The sequence below is a fragment of the Dreissena polymorpha genome, chromosome 2 (genome assembly GCF_020536995.1).
Source record: "Dreissena polymorpha isolate Duluth1 chromosome 2, UMN_Dpol_1.0, whole genome shotgun sequence".
Lineage (NCBI taxonomy): Eukaryota > Metazoa > Mollusca > Bivalvia > Myida > Dreissenidae > Dreissena > Dreissena polymorpha.
In genome coordinates this window covers 65,472,959-65,493,596 of record NC_068356.1, presented here as the reverse complement: position 1 = coordinate 65,493,596, position 20,638 = coordinate 65,472,959, and the positions used below count along the sequence as shown (strand labels likewise).

Below are 20,638 nucleotides of genomic sequence, written 5' to 3'. Positions count from 1 at the left end.
CATTTTGAGTGGGGAAAGGTCAAGGTCAAGGTCATCCTTCAAGGTCAGAGGTCAAATATATGTGGCCAAAATCACTCATTTTATGAAACCTTTTTTAATATTGAAAATAGCAACTTGATATTTGGCATGAATGTGTATCTCATGGAGCTGCACATTTTGAGTGGTGAAAGGTCAAGGTCAAGGTCATCCTTCAAGGTCAGAGGTCAAATATATGTGGCCCAAATCGCTTATTTTATGAATACTTTTGCAATATTGAAGATAGCAACTTGATATTTGGCATTCATGTGCATCTCATGGAGCTGCACATTTTAAGTGGTGAAAGGTCAAGGTCATCCTTCAAGGTCAGAGGTCAAATTGATGTGGCCCAAATCGCTTATTTTATGAATACTTTTGCAATATTGAAGATAGCAACTTGATATTTGGCATGCATGTGTATCTCATGGAGCTGCACATTTTGAGTGGTGAAAGGTCAAGGTCAAGGTCATCCTTCACAAGGTCAAGGTCATCCTACAAGGTCAAACATCATATAGGGGGACATTGTGTTTCACAAACACATCTTGTTATTAAAATAAATGAAACAGCATTTTGATTTTTTTTTTAATTAATTACACTTGTTTGTGTCAATTGCAACAAGAATTTTATTGTTGCTCTTGTACATAAATCCTTTGAACAGATTGAGAATTATAAGTAATGCCTGCATTGGATATACTGGTAATTGTCTTAAATGGATTTCTTATTGCTGGGTTACAATACAAGAGTATACAATTATTTGGAATTGTTTAATTGCTTAACGGCAGACTTCCTGTAATAATTCAGTTTGCCAGAGACACCATATCCATCCCTCGCCCATTCTTATTTTTTACCATAAACTCGGCAATAAAAATACAATATTTTTGAAGTAAATTGCATGTTTAAGATTCAAGTTTCTTGTCATTGGGTATGCAGTATTGAGATGTCTAGCGTAATCTGACGAGACGGGTTTCAGATTATGGCAGTTAAATGGCTTTATTAAACACGGTAATAACGTAATGATGGTTTATGTTAATCTTTAACAAGAGGGGTGGACCCCTGCCATTCTTCACTTGTTAGACATGCCGGTTTGTCTCAGACTTCATAATATTTGACAACGCCATGAGACAGTGTGTCTAGTTTGGAAACCAGACTTGAATTCAAGATTGTCTGATTAGCGAAAATTACACCTGATTTATGCTGGGTGGTTATGAAATTAACTATGTTTAAACAAATTACTTTTAAATTGCGTGGTGCATAACTCAAGATTATTAAGTTTAAGAAATGCATATTTTGATTTCCTGTGAAAGATAATCTTTTTTTACATTTTCATTTAAAATGAAGTATTAATTTATATAAAGAATGTGTTGTTTTTTTCATGCAAAATACAACATCTCTACAGTTTTATTGTTAATTAAATGATTTTATTATATCAACTTTTTCTTTTGATGCAATTAAATACAAAGAAAACAACAGCATGATTTATTACATATAATTCAGTTTGTAATCCAAGGAATATTTCAAGGAGATAATTTTGTCTGAACTTTATGTTGCTGAAATCTAGATATCTTTTAAACACTTTTTTTCAAACTGTGATAAATTGCCAAATATCTTTGATAAAACATACTTGATGGATAACATATCTCTTGAAGAACTGTTACATGATATAAATGAAAAAAAAATGATTTCTGAAACAATTGGTTGCTACTGTGGCACCACTGATGCTTATTAAAGGTCTCCACCTTTTCATTTACATAATATTGATACAAAGTGCAGTAAATTTTAATTCATCAGAATATAAAACCTGACTTACTAGATGACCCTTAATGAGTTTTTAATGGTGATAGATCATTGTAAATACCACCCTGTCATTTGTTGAGTGGTTGAGAGTTAAAATGGTTCATTAGCTATTTTAAAGTTCAAAGAATGTTAAAGCAATTATTGTGAAAGGTTAGGATAAATGTTTGATTGATAGATGACTCAATAAAAATAAAAACATCAAAAATACAAGTGAGTTCCTCTCTTCACCATCTCTCATGGTAAGATCTAAAAAAAAAATTAAACATGATTTTAAGCAGCCGCAAGAAATATCATATTATTCCTGTTTCTATTTAATTAAAACTTATTTTTGTTTGCTCAATTGCATCAAAGTACTGATTACTTTTTTTAACACTCTCGAGTCCGTTTCCTGGGCAACCTTTACTTGGTGTCTTTGGGGAAGATCTAAAGAACACTCCAATAGTTGGGATCGAACCCGTGACCTCCAGGTCGCTAGGTGGACACCATATCCATTACAGCACGGCCGTTTTCTAATTGTGTAGCTATTTTTTTAAAGGCCTTTAAATGCGTTCTTGTAAATGATGTTTGTATTAAAACATGACTAGATTTGTAACATCGTCTTTTAAAGAGTGGTCGAACAATAAATTCCACATTAAGATACAAAATGAAATAAAGAAAATGCGTAGGCTCGTCTGGCTGCATATGGCTTAAGACGCATTGTTTTGCATAATGCAGCTCCATTGATTCACATTTTGTGCCATCATGATTTGTTATGCTCCCCCATAACAAATTTATTTTGGGGGGAGCATATAGTCGCTGCTTCGTCTGTCCGTCCGTGTGTCCGTCCGTGCACAATTTTTGTCCGGGCTATTTCTCAGCAACTAATGACCGGAATCCAATGAAACTGTATGGGAAGCTTCACTACCAAGAGGAGGTGTGCATAGTACCAGCAGGTTCTGATCGGATGATTTTTCACAGAGTTATAGCCCTTTGAATTTTTTTAAATTTTCCATTAACTGTACATTTATTGCAATTCTTGTCCGGGCTATTTCTCAGCAACTAATGACCGGAATTCAATTAAACTTTATGGGAAGCTTCACTACCAAGAGGAGATGTGCATATTATTATCAGCGGGTTCTGGTCAGATGATTTTTCACAGAGTTATGGCCCTTTGAAATTTTCTATAAAAAAATTTATTGTCCCCCCAACTACTGTGCCCTCAAGACGTTTCCTTTTATCTGAATATATAGTGCAATATTGTGACAAAAAAAACTTTGGGGAACATCACCCGTCTCTGACCGTTTCTTGTTGTATATTGTTATAAAGAATGATTGTAAAAAGCTTTGAATGTTCATTTTTCAAGCAGAATTGCTATATTGAGATTGCCATTATGTTAAGATGGATGTTTACAAAAGGAGAAAATTGCTCTTAAAATGTTGTGTACGGTTTTTGGGTATACCTGTCAATCATTTCGATATTTATCTCTGTTTTCATAATTGACTTTAATGTCATTTGATAAGAGACTGAATCTCCATATGCTAATTTGGCTGGTTCATGTTTGTTTAATTCTGAGTCAGAAACAAATTTTAGCTTAAACAAGGTTATTGTATTCATGTTAAGCATTAAAACTTGTTTATTTTTATGGTATTTTAGTAATATGTTTTTCGTGAAAGCATTTTTGTCAGCCCTATCATTCTACCATCCTTGTGTTTTTTTGTTTGTTTGTTCAATTTACATCTGATTTTCAGTTCAAACATGTATGCAGCTGTGCAAATTAAGTAAAAGAAAGCAAAACAACAATAAAAACACTAGTTCTGCATATAAGCTTCAGACAATGCCTCAATCCGATTCAAAGTTATTGAACATAAAATTGTTTTCTATTTGAAATAATCTTTATCTTGACCTTCGTCCATCTTGTTCTCCCAAATAATAAGTATTTTAGGCTTAATTTCTTGAACAAATGTTCCCCGGCCTCTGTAATCCTTCAGTCTTTTTCTACAAATTCCTTTGAATAAACTACAATAGATATGGATCTCTCAGCACCACCATAATTTGCCTGATTAGGGTGATAATTAGGGTCCTCTTGCCTACAGACTTGCGGGAGTCTGGAAGCTTTGGGCTAGAGTATTTTCTGATAACCTAGCCTTTCATCTGTATAATATTGGCCACTGAACATGCTCAAAATTATGACCACCCAGGTCCTGGCTTTAACCTTTGCATGCTGGGAAATTTGTTGTCTACTAAAATGTTGTCTGCTGAATTACTAAAATTAGCATTTTCTTCGAATTTTTTTCAAAGAATACTATCACAATAGCAATCAGTTTAGATCCTGATGAGACGCCAAGTTTGTGGCGTCTCATCTGGATCCAAATTGTTTGCAAAGTCCTTTAAAATTCGGTTCCAGCACTGAAAGAGTTAACTAACTAACCCTCATCCTAAATTGCCAGATCTTTCTGGCGCGCTGACCATGTTTTCATACTGCTCTTAGACAGGATCCTTGCTCCTAAAGTGTCCTCCCAGATAAGCCTGTGGAGTCTGCATGGGCTTATCAGGGAGGACACTGCCCACCTGGAGTGGACTTTGGTTTAGAAGGGACTTCCTTTGCAATGAAAAATTCCATGAAAACATTTTACCAACATGCATGGCACTCCATTTTTCCAGAAGGCTACTAAAATATTTGACTTAACCCTTTGCATGCTGGAACATGTCATCTGCTAAAATGTCGTCTGCTGAATTTCTTAATTGAGCATTTTCTTCGATTTTTTTTTCAAAGAATACTATCAAAATAGCAAACAGTTTGGATCCTGATGAGACACCACATTCTGTGGCGTCTCATCTGGATCAAAACTGTTTGCAAAGGCCTTCAAAATTTGATTTTTGAAAGAGTTAATGTATCAAATGTGTTTCACATGAAAATGATTAAAGCAAGTATGTATTGTTTTTGAATATACTTTGCTGTTAAGTACAATATAATATTTATTGATGAAATAGTAAAAAGAACACAGAAATATACCCAAAACAAAAAGCTTCAGTAGAATTAAACTTAAAAAAACAAACTTTGATGCAGGTATTCAGACTGGGTTCAAAATGTGCACATCCTTGACACATAAAGGTACAACATGTGTATTTCATTCATAACAAATTGTATCACTATTGTAAGTTTTTCAATGGCAAGTGAGTGTTTTTGATACACCACTATAATTTTGAAACAAATTCATCATATTTGACAATAAATGCTGTAACCCTTTTCCCATCAGAGGGAAAGTGAAAATGGCTGTATGTAACCAGTATAATACGGGAACAGCCTTCCAGTAAGTCTGAGTAACCTACAGGCAGTTCATGTTTTATGTTGTTTGCTGCTCATCAGTGTCTTAGAGTTGGGAATACAGCCTTTAAACTTTTATATATAAAATAATCTTTAATTTTATTTGATTGTGTAAGGGACTACACACTGGTCAAAATAGGTATGTTAGTGATAAAGGTTGAGTTTGCACATAAGATATTTAGTGCCATTGACCTTTACCCCTAGGTGCTTGAACAGGTTAAGATAGAGGTTTCTGTTCCCATAGTGTCTGTGTTCACAGGTATGACAATAATAATCCTGTTGACAGGTTGAGTGATTGTAGATGGCTGTTTAATTTTGGACTACACTGGTTTAATAAGACCGTCCTGAACACCTGAAAAGGGGCCATCCTTTATAATACACAGCTCATGGTTGGTTTTTAAGGGCTTGAAAGACAATTATGGGTACTGTGATCAATGAAGCAATGAAGGGGGTGGAGATTTTAGGAGTTCTTTTTTAAGTGGATAATAACAGGTTGAGAAGGTACATACCAGGCTTGCATTCCAGAGGCATGTTTGACTTCTCAAAGTAATGATGTTGCTCACTTGAAACATTGAGTGCTTCACTGATGCAGTTATAAAACGTGGATCCTTCTTAACCCTTTCCGCCTCAGAAGCAAAGTGAAAATCCAGGCTATGTGAAAACAGCATTAAACCAGAACAGTTACTTGCAGGCTGTTTAGGTTTAATGCTGTTTGCTGCTTATCAATGTTTAAGGTTTGGAAATGAGGCCATTAAAACTTAAATCTAGTAAGAAAGGTCTTTAATTAAATGTAACTTTCTAAGGGACTGCAAATGCATCAAAATATGTATCTAAATGGTAAAGGGTTAAGCCATGCCACAAAGTGACCTGAACCCATTACCACATTTTGAAGCGTTTGTTGTCCCTTTGAAAATCTAATTAAATTAATGACATTTCTTAATTTATTCAAGTTTTATAGGCTTCATTTCCAACTTTAAGATACTGATGAGCAGCAAACAGCATATAACATGTACAGCCTGCAAGTTACTATGTTTCCCGAATGCTGTTCTGGTTTAATGCTCAGGTGGCATATAGCCATTTTCAATTTGCAGAAAAGGGTAAAGAGAAACTTGGACTAAGAACTGGTAGATAGAAGGTTTTATTTAATACAGTGCTCTTTGGTGAAATCAAGAACAAATAATGTTTCTGATAAATCATGTCTTAACATTGAAGAAGAAATTGAAACAAATATCAGATTCAAATTATTTACATTACTTGAGGAAAAAATATTTCTTATAAAATTTTATTTAAAACCATTTGCATTTTCTGTCTTGACTCACACTAAAATAAATTATTAAGTCACAATTATAACTTAGTTTAGGAAAATCTACATTATCTGGAAAAAAATACAGAATGCTTAAGCCCATACAAGAAACTTGTTAAAGTTGTAAGCATTACAAATAATTAATGGGCTTGTCACATTTTCGAGAAAAACAATAATTTCCAATTCCCAGCATACCCATGCCGTGTGAAAAATCATGTCTACTCTTCTCGCCTAATTTGTTCGGAAATAAATTCCAATGAAGACATGACATGAATAACAAAACAAATCTTAGCTCAGTCAACTGGGAATCAGTGAATCAGATAGTAACAGAGAGTTGCTGGAATCATGCCATCGTAATTTGTTGTATACTGTGTGTATATTAATTCCGTCCTTAGTTTTGTACTGAAATTGTTGTTTGCAAAAATTAATGTCTCTAGGGTTTCTTTCTTAAGTAACAAGAAATTTCCCTGCCCATAAATGGTTAATGACTTCAAAACCCACCGGCCAGCTACATTACTTGTGTGGGCGTTAGGCTACTGAGTGTTCCTAATGTTGAGTGGGTCCCTGGGGATACCGGGCCTTATGCATGTGGGTAAAGTGTCATTCCAGATTAGCAGGTGCATTTGTCAATCCCTGGCAAAAGCATTTCTGGCTTTTTCTGGTAATTGTCATAAGAGAATTGTGATTATATTCACTCAATCAAAACAACATCTTTTTGGATCTAGGACGTGAATATTTAATATCAGTTTGCTGTCTTCATGGTGGCCGTTAGTCTGGGTATGGTTGTTTACCTTTGTTTTCTGTCCATACCATGTGTCAGATTGGCTCCAGTGATCAATCCATAGCCATCACAGGCTGCTGATGACTGTGTCACCCGTCTGTAGATCTGCCGTGGAATCATATGAAATTCTATGGAAATCGTTAGATGGAATTCCGTGGAGTATTGGCACTAACTTTCCATCCGATTCCATGCAATCAATGGAAAAGTGAAAAAAAACAGAAGGGGGACTTGATATGGGATGGAATTTCATAAAATGCCGTGGAATTCCATAGAATTCCGTGGCATTCCATATAATGCCGTGGAATTCCATAGAATGCCATGGAATTCCATAGAATGCCGTGGAATTCCATAGAATGCCGTGGAATTCCATAGAATGCCGTGGAATTCCATAGAACACCGTGGAATTCCATAGAACGCCGTGGAATTCCATAGAATGCCGTGGAATTCCATAGAATGCCGTGGAAATCCATAGAATGCCGTGGAATTCCGTGAAAAGCTATGGAATTTAATAAAAAGCTGGAATAAAAAAAACAAAAACAACAGATTATAGATCAAAGGCATTTTATTGATTTTGAAAAACAAATGTGAATGTAACTAAAGGTTTCATCATAGAAGTTAAACAAGAACAAGATCTGGCATTGATCATTAACCACACACATGCAGTCACAGTACATATTCAAAAATGAGTGGTTTTACATTTTCATAAAGTACCAACTCTCTTAACCACAGGCATGCATGCACACATTCAAAAACACATCCATAAACATGCCCGCATATACAGGTGAGAAAAGAAAAACTTATAAAAGGCACAATATAAAACATAGAAGTAGAATTTTACATTTCTCTTATGACAAGTATACTTCCTTTCTCACATATGTTCATAAACACACACAATTACATGCACACACACATCACGCACAATTGTTCTAAAGTTTGTTCTCATAAATTTTAACGTTCAACAACTGTTCCTTATTTAATAATTCTAGAACACTTTCAGTATGATAACAGAAGTTCAGTTCTAGTTGATGTGTTCCAGTACAATTCTAGAAAAGTTCCGAAGGTTAACTTCAAATATTTAAGTCTGAAACCAACTTTCTAGAAAACAAATTCCCATGCAGACAGCCAGTATTCAAGTACTGAGCATAGTTAATAATAATACATAACAAATTAACAACTGTTGTAAATTTGTTATTTATTATACTATGCTCAGTACTGTTGAACACGGACTTAATTCAATTATCCAAGTTTCAAATTCCTAAATTAAAAAAAAAACAAATAAATTAAGACAAAAAACAAACACAAAATACAATTCACAAAATAAATAACTGGTCTTTTTTATACAAGAAGTAACCAAAATAAAACATGTCACCAGCCACAGACTGCCAGGCTTAACACAGAGGCTAGTTTTTAAAAATGTTTGTCCAAGTCTTCCACTGCCATTTTCCTTTTCTTCTGAGAATATTGAACACCAGTCACTGCCTCCGGGTCCTTTTTGGTATGAGGTACATAGTATACTGCTCACATGTGCTCTTCAGAATAAAAAATCATAAAAATGTCTAAAGCAAAGAGTTATTTACATTCAAACTATAACAAGAGATTGCAAAGCAATATCGTCCCCTACCTGTTAAACTTCACTATTTTAAGTTTGTTAAATATATTTGTTGCCATAGCAACCAGAATTCTTGCATTATAAACAACATGAATTGACGTGCAAAATGTCCTTATTGTCATCTGTTCATGTTTCAAGTTTCATTAAAAAATACTTAGAACTTTTAAAGTTATCCCAGGATCCAAAAAAGTGTAACTGACTTAGACCAATATATTGAATTCCAAAAAGACAAAATACTTTCAGGTGGTTAACATTAAATAACTTATCTAGCCCAGGGCATGACAATATTTACCATGAATTTGTGGCCCTGTAAGTCCTCTAGGTAAATGCGCTTAAAGAGCCGCTTTGCTGTTGGATTATTTCCCTGCCAAACTCTGCAGTATCTTCCATCAACTGGTCAATGTTAATTAAAGCACATAATGAAAATGTATAGGGAACGTAATTCATGAATTGTTTTAAATATTAAGTTGTTAAATGGTCTTTAGAAAGAGAACTAAAAACGAAGTGAATACATCGCAAAGCACTAAGCATAATTTAATTTGTTGGTATGATTAGTACAAATTTATTATTGCTATAATTAGAATGATGTGTAATTCTATTGGTATGAAAATGCACACTCAGATACCTAAAAACCAATTCCACTGGTTTAATTTTTTATTTACAAGCAAATACGTTGAATTGATATCCCCGCCAACATGCTTCTGGACACATAAGTATTATATTTGACACTCAAACAAGCATTTTTTAAAGATACAAAGGGCCATAACCCCTTTTTTAACAGATGGTGTACAATTCCATTTGGCGTTCATCATCCTCTTATCCATATATATACTCGAACTAGGTTTCAATGAAATCCGCCAAAGCACTTCCAGGATATGGCCTTGGACACACAAAAAAGCATTTTTTCAAGATACAAAGGGCCATAACTCTGTTATTAGCTAATGGTGTACAATGCCATTTGGCATGCATCATCCTCTTATCCATATACATACTCATACCAAGTTTCAGTGAAATCTGCCAAAGCACTTCCAAGATATGGCTACGGACGGATGGAAAGACGGACAGACGGAAGGATGGAAGGACGGACAGACAACGCCAAAACAATATCCCTCCACCTATGGCGGGGGATAATAATAAACATTAACACCATTAATGAGCATTGAGTGCTCAAAATGCACAGTACAAAACTTCCTTAGCCTGCAGTTCCATAACCTTGCATGATAAAATTCCGATACTACATTCGACGTTATTAATTTCTCCACATAGGTCTTATTACTTCCTTTTTCAACCTGCAAACTCCACTAAGTGAAAATTTGGGTGACAGCTGCTTTTAAACTAATATTTGCCATACTAAAACCTCAAATATCACATAAAAAGGTCTACAATAATGTCATAAGAAGATTAAATTTAAAGGAATATTTAGAAATAATAAAAATCACAAACCTTCAGTTGTTGTTCTATTCCTAGACAGACTGCTCAAACACTGTATGCATCACTCTTTAGCAATATTTCATGTCACTTTCCAAATGATAAAAATACATAAGTATTTTAAGAAAGTGTTTTTAATGGAAAAACTAATGAACTCTCCTGTTTGTTAAATTTCTTTAACTTTATTTTAACAAGTTAAACCAGTAAATTGTCCACCATGTTTCATGTTTCAATCTAACAGGTAAACTTTCTGTATTTGAATTCAGCCAATTAGAAAAGGCTGATATATCTTATAACCAATAGATTTGCAGCAAACATACCCAACATCTGATGTACAACACATGCTTGGCTTATCAGATAGATTGTTATTTGACAACCTGGACTGGCTGAGTTTGATATTGAGAAAAAACAGTGTGTATACCACTTGGACAGGGTTAAGGAATTTAAACTAGTAGAAATTGCTTTGAAAGTAACAAATACTCCTACTTCTGCAGAACTACTACTTTAATTACTACAGCATCAACAACAACACCAACAACAACAACAGCAACAATAACAGCAGCAACAGCAGCAACAACAACAGCAGTGACAACAACAGCAGCAACAGCAGCAGCAACAACTGCTACTACAGCAACAACTGCTACTACAGCAACAACTGCTACTACTGCTATTTCTATTGCTACTACTATTGCTACAGAAACTGTTAATGCTACTACTTCTACTACTACCACTACCACCACAACCTGTACTGATATAAAAAACACTACTGCTACTACATCAATTACTACAACAACAGCACCTACTACAACAACAACTACTACTACTAATACAGCTACTACATCTACAACTACTACTACTACTGCTGCTGCTGCTGTCGCTACTATGAAGTCTATTTGGCTATTTTGTAAGTGTAAGGTGTTCTATATGTGTTCTTATTCCCCATTAGAACTTTTGTAGAACTAACCGGTTCTTAAAGTGTTCTAGATGTGTTCTAGAACTACATTTTAAAACATTTTTAGAAAATTTTGACCATATTTTGTCCTTGAAATGTTCTAAAAAGGTTCTTGAAATGATTGGAACAGTTTCAGTCCTAAGCCATTTTCCACAAATGTTCTGGATTTATTCTAAAAAAACTGTTTTGGAACAATTCCAAAACATACGTTTAAGAACACATATATGGAACAGTTCCAGAACTGTTCCAATTTCTAGAACAAATTTATAATTATCTTTATTCATTTTCTTTTAAATACAAAATACATGATGCAAATAAATTCATACATGTATTAAACTACAAATACATTTCAGACAACCAGCGAAAATTTTCTAAGTTATTTTCCATTGATTTCCATCCAAGAAAATGTATAAGTTATTTTCCATAATGATTTCCGTTGAAAAAAATGGCTAAGTCCAACTTTCCATGGTGTTTTCCATACATTTCGTGGAAATGCATGGAATTTTAGTCGAGATTTCGTGGAATTCCATAACAGCTTCAGATGGAAAATTGGCAAGTGGATGGAATTCCATCAAATTCCATGGATTTCCATCGATTTCCGTAGAATTCCATAATATTTTCTATGGAATTCCATAGAAAAGTGCTAATGACTATGGCAGATCTACAGACGGGCATGGAGCTGTCTTGTAGGTGCAAATTTGACTTGTGGACAAGTTACATTATGATCCACTGGGAATAGGCCAAGTGCCTGCAGGGCAAATAGTGATTTTGTCCTGAGTTTGAGGCATTTTAGTTCGGACGGATAGTCTCTTGCTTGCAATATAATTTCTTGACATTTTAATTTTTACACCAAGAAAAATTTAAAGTTTTAAAGATCTGTAACCGTTTGAAGTTTGATTACAGTTATGAAACCTCATGAACACTAGAGATAAGTCATTTATTTTGGCTGTTGTTTATAAAATGTGCTAAGAAAATTTGTTCTAATGATATCTCAACTAAGTTTGAAAGTTGTTCTGCATGGTTCCCCTAAGGGTTAATGGTCCATTGAAAAACAGGGCAATCAAGGTGGGGTCCTTATATCAGCACAGTGAACAATGTAATTTTCCAATTCACTTTATTGTGTATCTACCATTGCATTCATAAGTTTGTGTGACCATACCATGCAGTCTAAATGTATATATTTTTTTGTTTATACCCACTTCACAGAACCTGCATATACCCATTTTTTTTGTTAAATGAGATACTTTAGTGAAAATAGAAAAGTATCAATCATTTCACCATCCAACAGAGCTGGTTCTCAATGGAAATGAAAGCTTTAATATCGTCTGGCAGTTGTACCTAATGAAACCATGTAATTGCTTGTAATAAGGGTAGTATTCACGTTCATTGAAAAGGTAAACAATTGGTTACATACCAGATTATCATTAGACGAAATGCGATCACCTTTTCAGCGCTCAATGGCGGCGTTTCAGGTTTCCGAGTGACACGTCTGTCAATATCTGTCTGAGGGGTCCAACAGCTATTACAGCTGTGAAATTGACCCCTTTTGAACTAAATTGAATTTGTTAAAGAAATGATAGGCTCAGTGGGGTGGAGAGAAAGTGAAGGAAAATGAAAGCCGAGATATTTGATTGAATGAAATTGAATAATATAGCTATGATAGCCGTACTCAATATTTATAGCCATTAAAATTATAATTCGTTGTTTAATTATGTGTTGCCAGAATAAAGTTAAATGCTTCATAAGGAAGTCTCTGATTTGCTGCCAAAGTATTATGAAGAGTCAATCTTGTTGTTTCCCATTTAAGAAATATCATACACAAAGATCATAAAAGATTATAATATTAATTGAACAACTGTTAAAGCAACATTCCACTAGTATTTACTAAAAATATTGTGCAAAAAATTGTTTGGTAAGAATTTGCTTATACTGACCCAGATGTGAAAAAAAAATTGATTTAAGTTATGGTTTATTTACAGTTTAATAGTTAGGCTTTCTATTAATTATTACTCAATTATGTTCTGTATTTGATAGCTGGTTATGCTTGTGTATTTTATCACTTGATATTTGCTGCAATCAGTTCAGGATGAAGGTCTTTTGTCTTCAGTAGGACATATTAGTGGATTTATCTGTGTCCAAAATGTGTTGTGGGGCCATCAGTGTCTGTGTCTATATTTGAGTCGCATTCTGAGAAAACTGGGCTTAATGCATGTGTGTAAAGTGTCGTCCCAGATGAACCTGTGCAGTCCGCACAGGCTAATCAGGGACGACAATTTCCGCATAAACGTGATTTTCGGTAAGGATGTACTTCCTTGAAACTAAAAGTACCATAAAAGCGGAAAGTGTCGTCCCTGATTAGCCTGTGCAGACTGCACAGGCTAATCTGGGACGGCACTTTACGCACATGCATTAAGCCCAGTTTTCTCAGAACGCGACTCATTTCTACTCAATTTCTGTAAATAACTTCCAATAATTGTTTGATTAACCCTTTACCACATAGATATGTATTTTGACGCATTTGAAGTCCCTTATAAAGTTACATTTAATTAAATAACTTTCTTAGTAATTTCCTAAATTCAAGTTCTAAAGGCTTCATTTCCAACCCTTACTGCATGATGAGCAGCAAACAGCATTAAACCTGAACAGAGTTCTGGTTTTATGCTGGTTGCAAAAGACATTTTCACCTTGCTTCTTTCGTGGGAAAGGGTTAAAACACACAAGTCTGTCTTTACGTAATATGCTAACAGAAACAATGTTTAAACCTTATATAATGAAACATAAGAAAAGAGAAAAGCAACTACTTATGACATTTGAAGAGAAAGCACTTAACATTTGAAGTGAATTTAAATGTAGTCATAAAAGTTTGCAATTAAGCAATGTTGCCTTGCCCTAGGCATACAATTATGATGGTGTATACATTAAATCAGAGGAACATGTCGATGACAAGGGCGATATCAGACAGACAGGCAAAGATTATATTGATGACAAATGCTCTGACTGATTGTTTTCAGTGACTGGTTGTATTTTACTTGGTGCATTTACAGTTTGTATTGAGTTAGGATACAATATTTATAAGTTAAAAGACAATTTATCTTCTCATTAAAATTTTTTACTTAAGAAATGTGTAATGCTGATTTAAAACATAGTTATTAAGAGTTATTTAATCAAATTTATTTTATACTGGTTGTATTGTACTTGGTGCATTTACAGTTTGTATTGAGTTAGGATACAATATGTATTAGTTAAAAGACAATTTATCTTCTCATTAAAATTTTTGACTTAAGAAATGTGTTATGCTCATTTTAAACATAATTACATTTTGTATTAAGAGTTATTTTATCAAATTTATTTTAGACTGGTTGTATTTTACTTGGTGCATTTACATTTTGTATTGAGTTAGGATACAATATTTATAATTTAAAAGACAATCTTTTGATTAAAATTGTTGACTTAAGAAATGTGTTATGCTCATTTAAAACTCTTTAATGTGTGTGATATATTTCTCAAAAAAATGTTTAATTTGTCTTTCACTACTTTCTAATTTTTATAATACAATAATTGTGTTCCTATGATTAATTAAGCTATGAAAACATATCTCCTGGGCATATTTTCACCAGTTTTTTAAGCTTCTTCTATATGGGGTTCTGGCGGGATAATTGGAGATCAGCTCTGAATGTATGAGTGACACAACGTACCTTTCATTACTCTTTAATCTTTAAGTAATCTCATAATTTTGCAAAGAATAATGAGCTGGCGACAATTTAATTCTATAATTTATTTTTTCCTGTGCACTGATTTAACAAATCCGTATGATGCCAGTCTTTGATAACAGGAATCTTTTCATGCTTTATTTTCAGCCCAATTGACACATCATAAACTTAAATAACTTGTTAACAAGTTGTCAGGCGTCTTATCATTAATCACTTCAGCCCATGAAAATAAATTGTCTGCAAATGCAGACATGTTTCCTCATTCTTGTTATTGCTATAATTTTATTATTAAAATATTTATCAAGATTTAGCTGTCAGCACTGATCAGTTTGAAGATATATGAAAGGGGCATTGCTCAATATAAAGTGCAGTTATTCTGTCATATATGTTTGCGAAACAAGGTACAGTTGTTTCCCTTTGTGGCACTGTGTTTTAGTATTTTTATTTGTTATGCACTCTCTAATCTACAGTCTTTACATGAAGATGTTTACCCTTTGCATGCTGGGAAATTTGTGGTGTGCTAAAATGTCGTCTGCTGAATTTCTAAAATTAGCATTTTCTTTGATTTTTTCTGTGGCGTCTCATCTGGATCCAAACTGTTTGCAAAGGCCTTCAAAATTCGGTTTCAGCACTGAATGGGTTAATGCTTTATACACAGTGACTGTTGAATTGATAAATTAATCCCAGAAGATTTATAAGAAAAACTTTTACATTACAAAAGCCAGGTTTTTATAGTCTCATCTATTGAAGACTAATTTAGTGTAATAAACATATGAGGAGCGTCGTGAGAAAACCGGGCTTAATGACAAAATTTTCGAATTTTTGATTTTTATAGTTACTAAAAGTGCAGTTCTTTCTGAGCGTAACGGTATGTTTGTTTTAAGTATCCGATGCAAAACGGCGGAATAATCGGCATTTAATGACGTCACATAATCCGTTTTTTTATTTGCTTACGTTATGACGTTATATTTATGACGTCGTGTAATTTTCTTGTAGCACATTTCTTTCAATATTTTTAAATACTTTTTAATCACTTAACCGGTAACAACTTACAAAAGTATGATCAAAATATGTATATTTTATATTTTTATTATTCGTAACTAAATTTTGTCTCTTAGCAACGATGGAATGTCGGCGATAAGACAAGCGTAACATATCGCGATTTTATACGGCTTGTGGCTAAGTTTGATCCTAAACCAGTCATAATTTGTAAAATCTTACCGGCATAGTTATAAGTAAATGTATCAGTTTCATGCAACGTTTAAGGCACACATTATTTTCTAAATCGTTTTCCTTCATTTTACTACAAACCAAATATAGAGCTTCCTAAAAAAACTCTTAAATTTGCGATTTCTACTTGACGTCGAGGGCAGATTGTAGGGTTTGTTTTGTTTTACTTTCATTGTTCCTGTAATGCATAATTCTTCAAAGGGCTTATATATAATTATAAATTATAGTTATTATCATTATTATATTATAAAACAACCAATGCTATAATTTATGAATGTATTGATGTGCAAAGTATCAAAACACAGAGATAATTGAAAACAATGAAATAGCATCATAATAGTACACAATATGCAGAACAGTAAGTCATATCTGTTTCTGGCACGTACAGTCGCGTAATGTTCATTAAATACATTAACAATATGCACGTCGTCACAAGAGTCAATTTCCAAAGAAATAATCCTTCGACGCTGGTCGGACAAATCGGCTCACGGATCGGCGCAAGTATTGCCGGCGGTCTGCACTCAATCCAGCAGAGGGAACTGAGTGTGGACGCTCCACATTCTGGAACAGAAATGTCAGGTTTTTCAAGATCTGCAATTCCTTCTCTTCTCCGTCGTGTTGGATTTTTGCAGTCACAATACCCGGCTTACTTTGGTCAAATCTAAAGTACTGGTACTGCCTGAAAGGTTTAACAAATAAATTAATTTATGCAAGTCAGCATAACAAAATAATGAAAAAAAATATGTCGCCGAAAACTTTTGTGTTAGTAACCGTTACGACATCAATTGTTAAATTTTACTTAACATTTGAACATTCAAGTCTGTAACACGTACTTAAATTATTCCTGTAACAGGTTTGAAGTACAATTCCAGGAAGGGCTTCCATTGGCGCCATGTCCAGGTCGGGTACGAGACTGCCGTGTTGGTAACAGAACATTGGTCAAAAGGCGAAGTTAAGTGTGCGATGTTGGTCGTTCATCACTCGCCACTTAAAATAACCCAGAACGTATCGGTTCTTGTTCTGCCCTGCAATGTAAATGTCCTGTGTGAAATCTTTATATTTGCACTGCTTATATAACATACATGTATAAATATGTGAAAAAGCTGCTAAATGATTCACTGTAAAAATACTCGTGCGCAAGCGATATCAGCAAGACAACCGCGCGCGCACAAACACATGCACACGTTATACATGCACATACATACGTAATTATATTAAATGTACATACCGCGGCAATTGTCTGCATGAATGGAACACGTGTCAGCATCAGACTCGCAATTCTGCAGGGCCCAATCAAGCATAGAAAGGACAGCGTCCGGGTGATGTGAAGTCTTTCCGTCCATGCCTATCGTTTGGTCCTCGTCAATCAAGAAGTTCAGCTGGCGGGGAATACTGTCCACTCGAACGCCAAAGATCTTGATCTTCCTTAAAGTGAGGAAATATAGCGGTCCTATCTGGCGGGAATAGTGAGGTAGACTCAAGTTCTGGCTAAAATCGAACGTGAAATGCACATATGTGTCTGGACCTGCATTCGCCTCCTTACTTTTCCTGATGCAATCGTTGTATGCATCTCTTTCCTGAAAAATAACAATTATTTTTCAAAGTTGAACAACTGAACAAGGGCTGCAAAGTAAACAATTTAATAAGAGCAATACAATTGATGAAGCAATTATTTTCATCCATATGATAATACAAATGTATCAGATATATGTTGTTTAGAAGACGTTTGGACACGACGAACTTTAAAAAATATTTTGTAAAGTCTATAATTATTTCCTATTTACAAAATACAAAACTATATAATAATTACATGTCAAACATTATTACATTTTGTGCTAAAAGAATGTGATTCCTGAGCGAGTCTGTAGCTGTCAATTTTTCTTCTTCCGTCACAGCATCCATTACACCCCTTCTGAGTTTTTCGCACTTGGCATAAACGTCATCACGTGGGCCAGCGATCCGGATGAGCGGTAAACACGTGCGCCATATTTCCTTGGAGGCGGTAATGTATATGACCCTGAAACCAGCTTCCGTGCATGATGTCGGGTACTTTTGATGCAGGTTGGTCTTCGTTGTGTCAGATGTTAAGTACACAGTCGGAACGTTGTCTACACCTCTCGGGTCGGCTGGCTGTGGTAGACCCCGTTCATCCGCATAATAACGTATGAAGTGCACAACGTGCATGACATCATCATAACAAATAGCATGCTTTGGCTTTCTTCCACGGTTGCCATGAACTCTAGGCGTCAAACCATGTTCTCTGACATGTTGCTGTAATGCTAAAAGCTGGTGCTTACCGATGCCAAAGAACAGCATAAATGGTTTTTAGCATAGGTGCTTGCACCTATGCTTAAGGTATATACCACATTTTGAAAATCCACATCGGTCGGTTAACCTTTCTGAAGCCTTACCTGATCAAAAATCAGACGAAATATCTATTTAATTTAGCATATGGTAATTCTTACAATTTTTTGGGGGGAAACGTTTTTCTAACGTTTTCTTCCAAGAATATTACTGACACCGTTTTTAGTGAATTTTTCTAAGACCGTTTTATGTCAAAAAATCTTCTTATAACCTAGAACAAATTTCGTTCGTAAAACAATTCTGTTCTTGTTGATAGTGACCTCACACCTAATTTAGATCTATATGGGATCCCAATTTCTATTTCCTTCGTTTACTGTTCTGTGAGAGGTCAAATGTTTACATAACTGAATTAATAAGGCCCTGGTTAAAGTATATGGAACATTTCATCGGTTAATTATAAATAGAAATTAAAACATATTCTCAGCAGGAAGTGGGGCATAAAGCACTTTTATTCTTTGAAAATGTGTAAAAAATGGCGGAGTACGATGAATGTTTTCTGATTTATGACATGGATTCTGACGTGCCTTTCTATGGATTTGATGAAGTAGAGTTTAAAAGTAAGAGATGTGTTAATTGAAGTTAAAATGTTTTACTTTGAGCCAGAAATTTACGTTACGAGTAGAGTTAACGGTTTAATTGTGGCATCGGATTTAATGGATTCGCGTGAATTCTGGACGAGTGCTGTGTCTGTAAAATATTAAATGGAAAGCTGTAAATGTATCAAGTCGGAAAAGAAAACGGATGGTTGCATAATGGTATGCGTGAAATAATGTAATTCTACGTATTTATTTTCATAGTTATGTCATTTTGTAACCATTCACATTCGTCACTATTTGGAATTCCCGTTTCTAAAAATAGAGCATTTTGTTAACAAGGGGGGCGACTCGTGATGTCAGCAATCGTTAAGGCTACAATATACTAAATAATCGAGTCATGAAGGGCTGTACTTTCTAAACAAATCATCATATTTTCCTCGAAGGCATGTTGTACACTTTGTTCTGGTTTTATCGTTTGGAGATATTGATAGGGGAAGCATAGGTGTTCACTACTTAATCCCTGAAATAGGATAAAGTTGGAGATTAAAGTAAAAAATGGCACTGCAAAAGGTTACAATCCACTAGAAAACGGCCGAAAAAGGCGCAAAAACAGTCGATTTTGATTTGAGTCAAATTTGTTTTTGGTTTGAACATGACAAATCTTTTTTATTGCTTAAATCGATTCAGCTAAGAATGCCCGTCAAGAAAAGGTATGGTTATGGGGGTCTCTTTGTGCAAAATGTTGTATTTATTTTCGCTCAAAGTTGTCGCTTTTACATCGAAACATATAAGGAAACTATTTAGTATATTTTGACCTAAACATTTACTTCAGCAGCATCTTCCCTGTATCTTGCAACTATGCTTTCAGCGCCATCGGCGCTCTCGTTTTACATACGGCACTCCTCTCTACCCTAAACTCCCTTGCTTTCCTCTTTTAGTTGTTTCCCCATCAACGTCTTTCAACAAGGACATTACGTTAAGTTACTTCTCTCCTTTGGCCAGCGCCTTGATATCTAACAAATGGTTAACAACAGTATCAAAATTAAAACGTTTAACACACTCATGTTTACAGCCGCATCCGTCCGACAGAAGCTTACGCACGTTCAGAAATGCGTCATCGTGAGCGTCGCCGGTTTTTTTAACATCCTCACATTGGTCGCTTTCTTCTGCATCTTCGTTGCGGACCTGGTAATCCCGGACCTTGGAAGCAATGAATACTTCGGGCTTTTTCGGTATCAACTAAGGGCGTTTCATCACACAGCACTTCCTGTGAGTTGGCCGGTGTCCGACCAAAATGGTCCGACACTACAGATTCTAGTTCCTGAATTTAAGAAAATATAGAAATGTGTATATTATAGGCCTAATATCATACGTGTTGAAAATAACTTCATATGCATGTCAGTAAATTTAATATTAATATTACTATCTTTCACCATACTGTATGCATAGAATATTAACTACAGTCTTGAATTAAATAATAGCGAATGAGCGATATTATAACGAACTTATTATTCCCAACAAATACATGCATGTCATTTAAGTATTAAAAATTGTAGTCACATCTGTTAATCTAGATCTAAATTGCAGTTTGATTTATACTGCGTACATAACA

The 20,638-nt window shown here is 34.7% G+C and overlaps 1 protein-coding gene and 1 long non-coding RNA gene across 3 annotated transcripts in view; one reads left to right on the top strand and one right to left on the bottom strand.

The window, feature by feature from the left end:
* LOC127867377 (uncharacterized) overlaps positions 1-20,638 on the top strand; it is a 186,051-nt gene that overhangs the window by 145,348 nt on the left and 20,065 nt on the right. The gene's annotated exons all lie outside the window — the stretch shown is intronic.
* Positions 8,502-10,392, bottom strand: LOC127867400 (uncharacterized). Its single transcript, XR_008043481.1, has 3 exons — positions 10,250-10,392; positions 9,099-9,199; positions 8,502-8,726 (listed from the first exon to the last, which is right to left on the bottom strand). It is a non-coding gene; the product is annotated as an uncharacterized LOC127867400 (long non-coding RNA).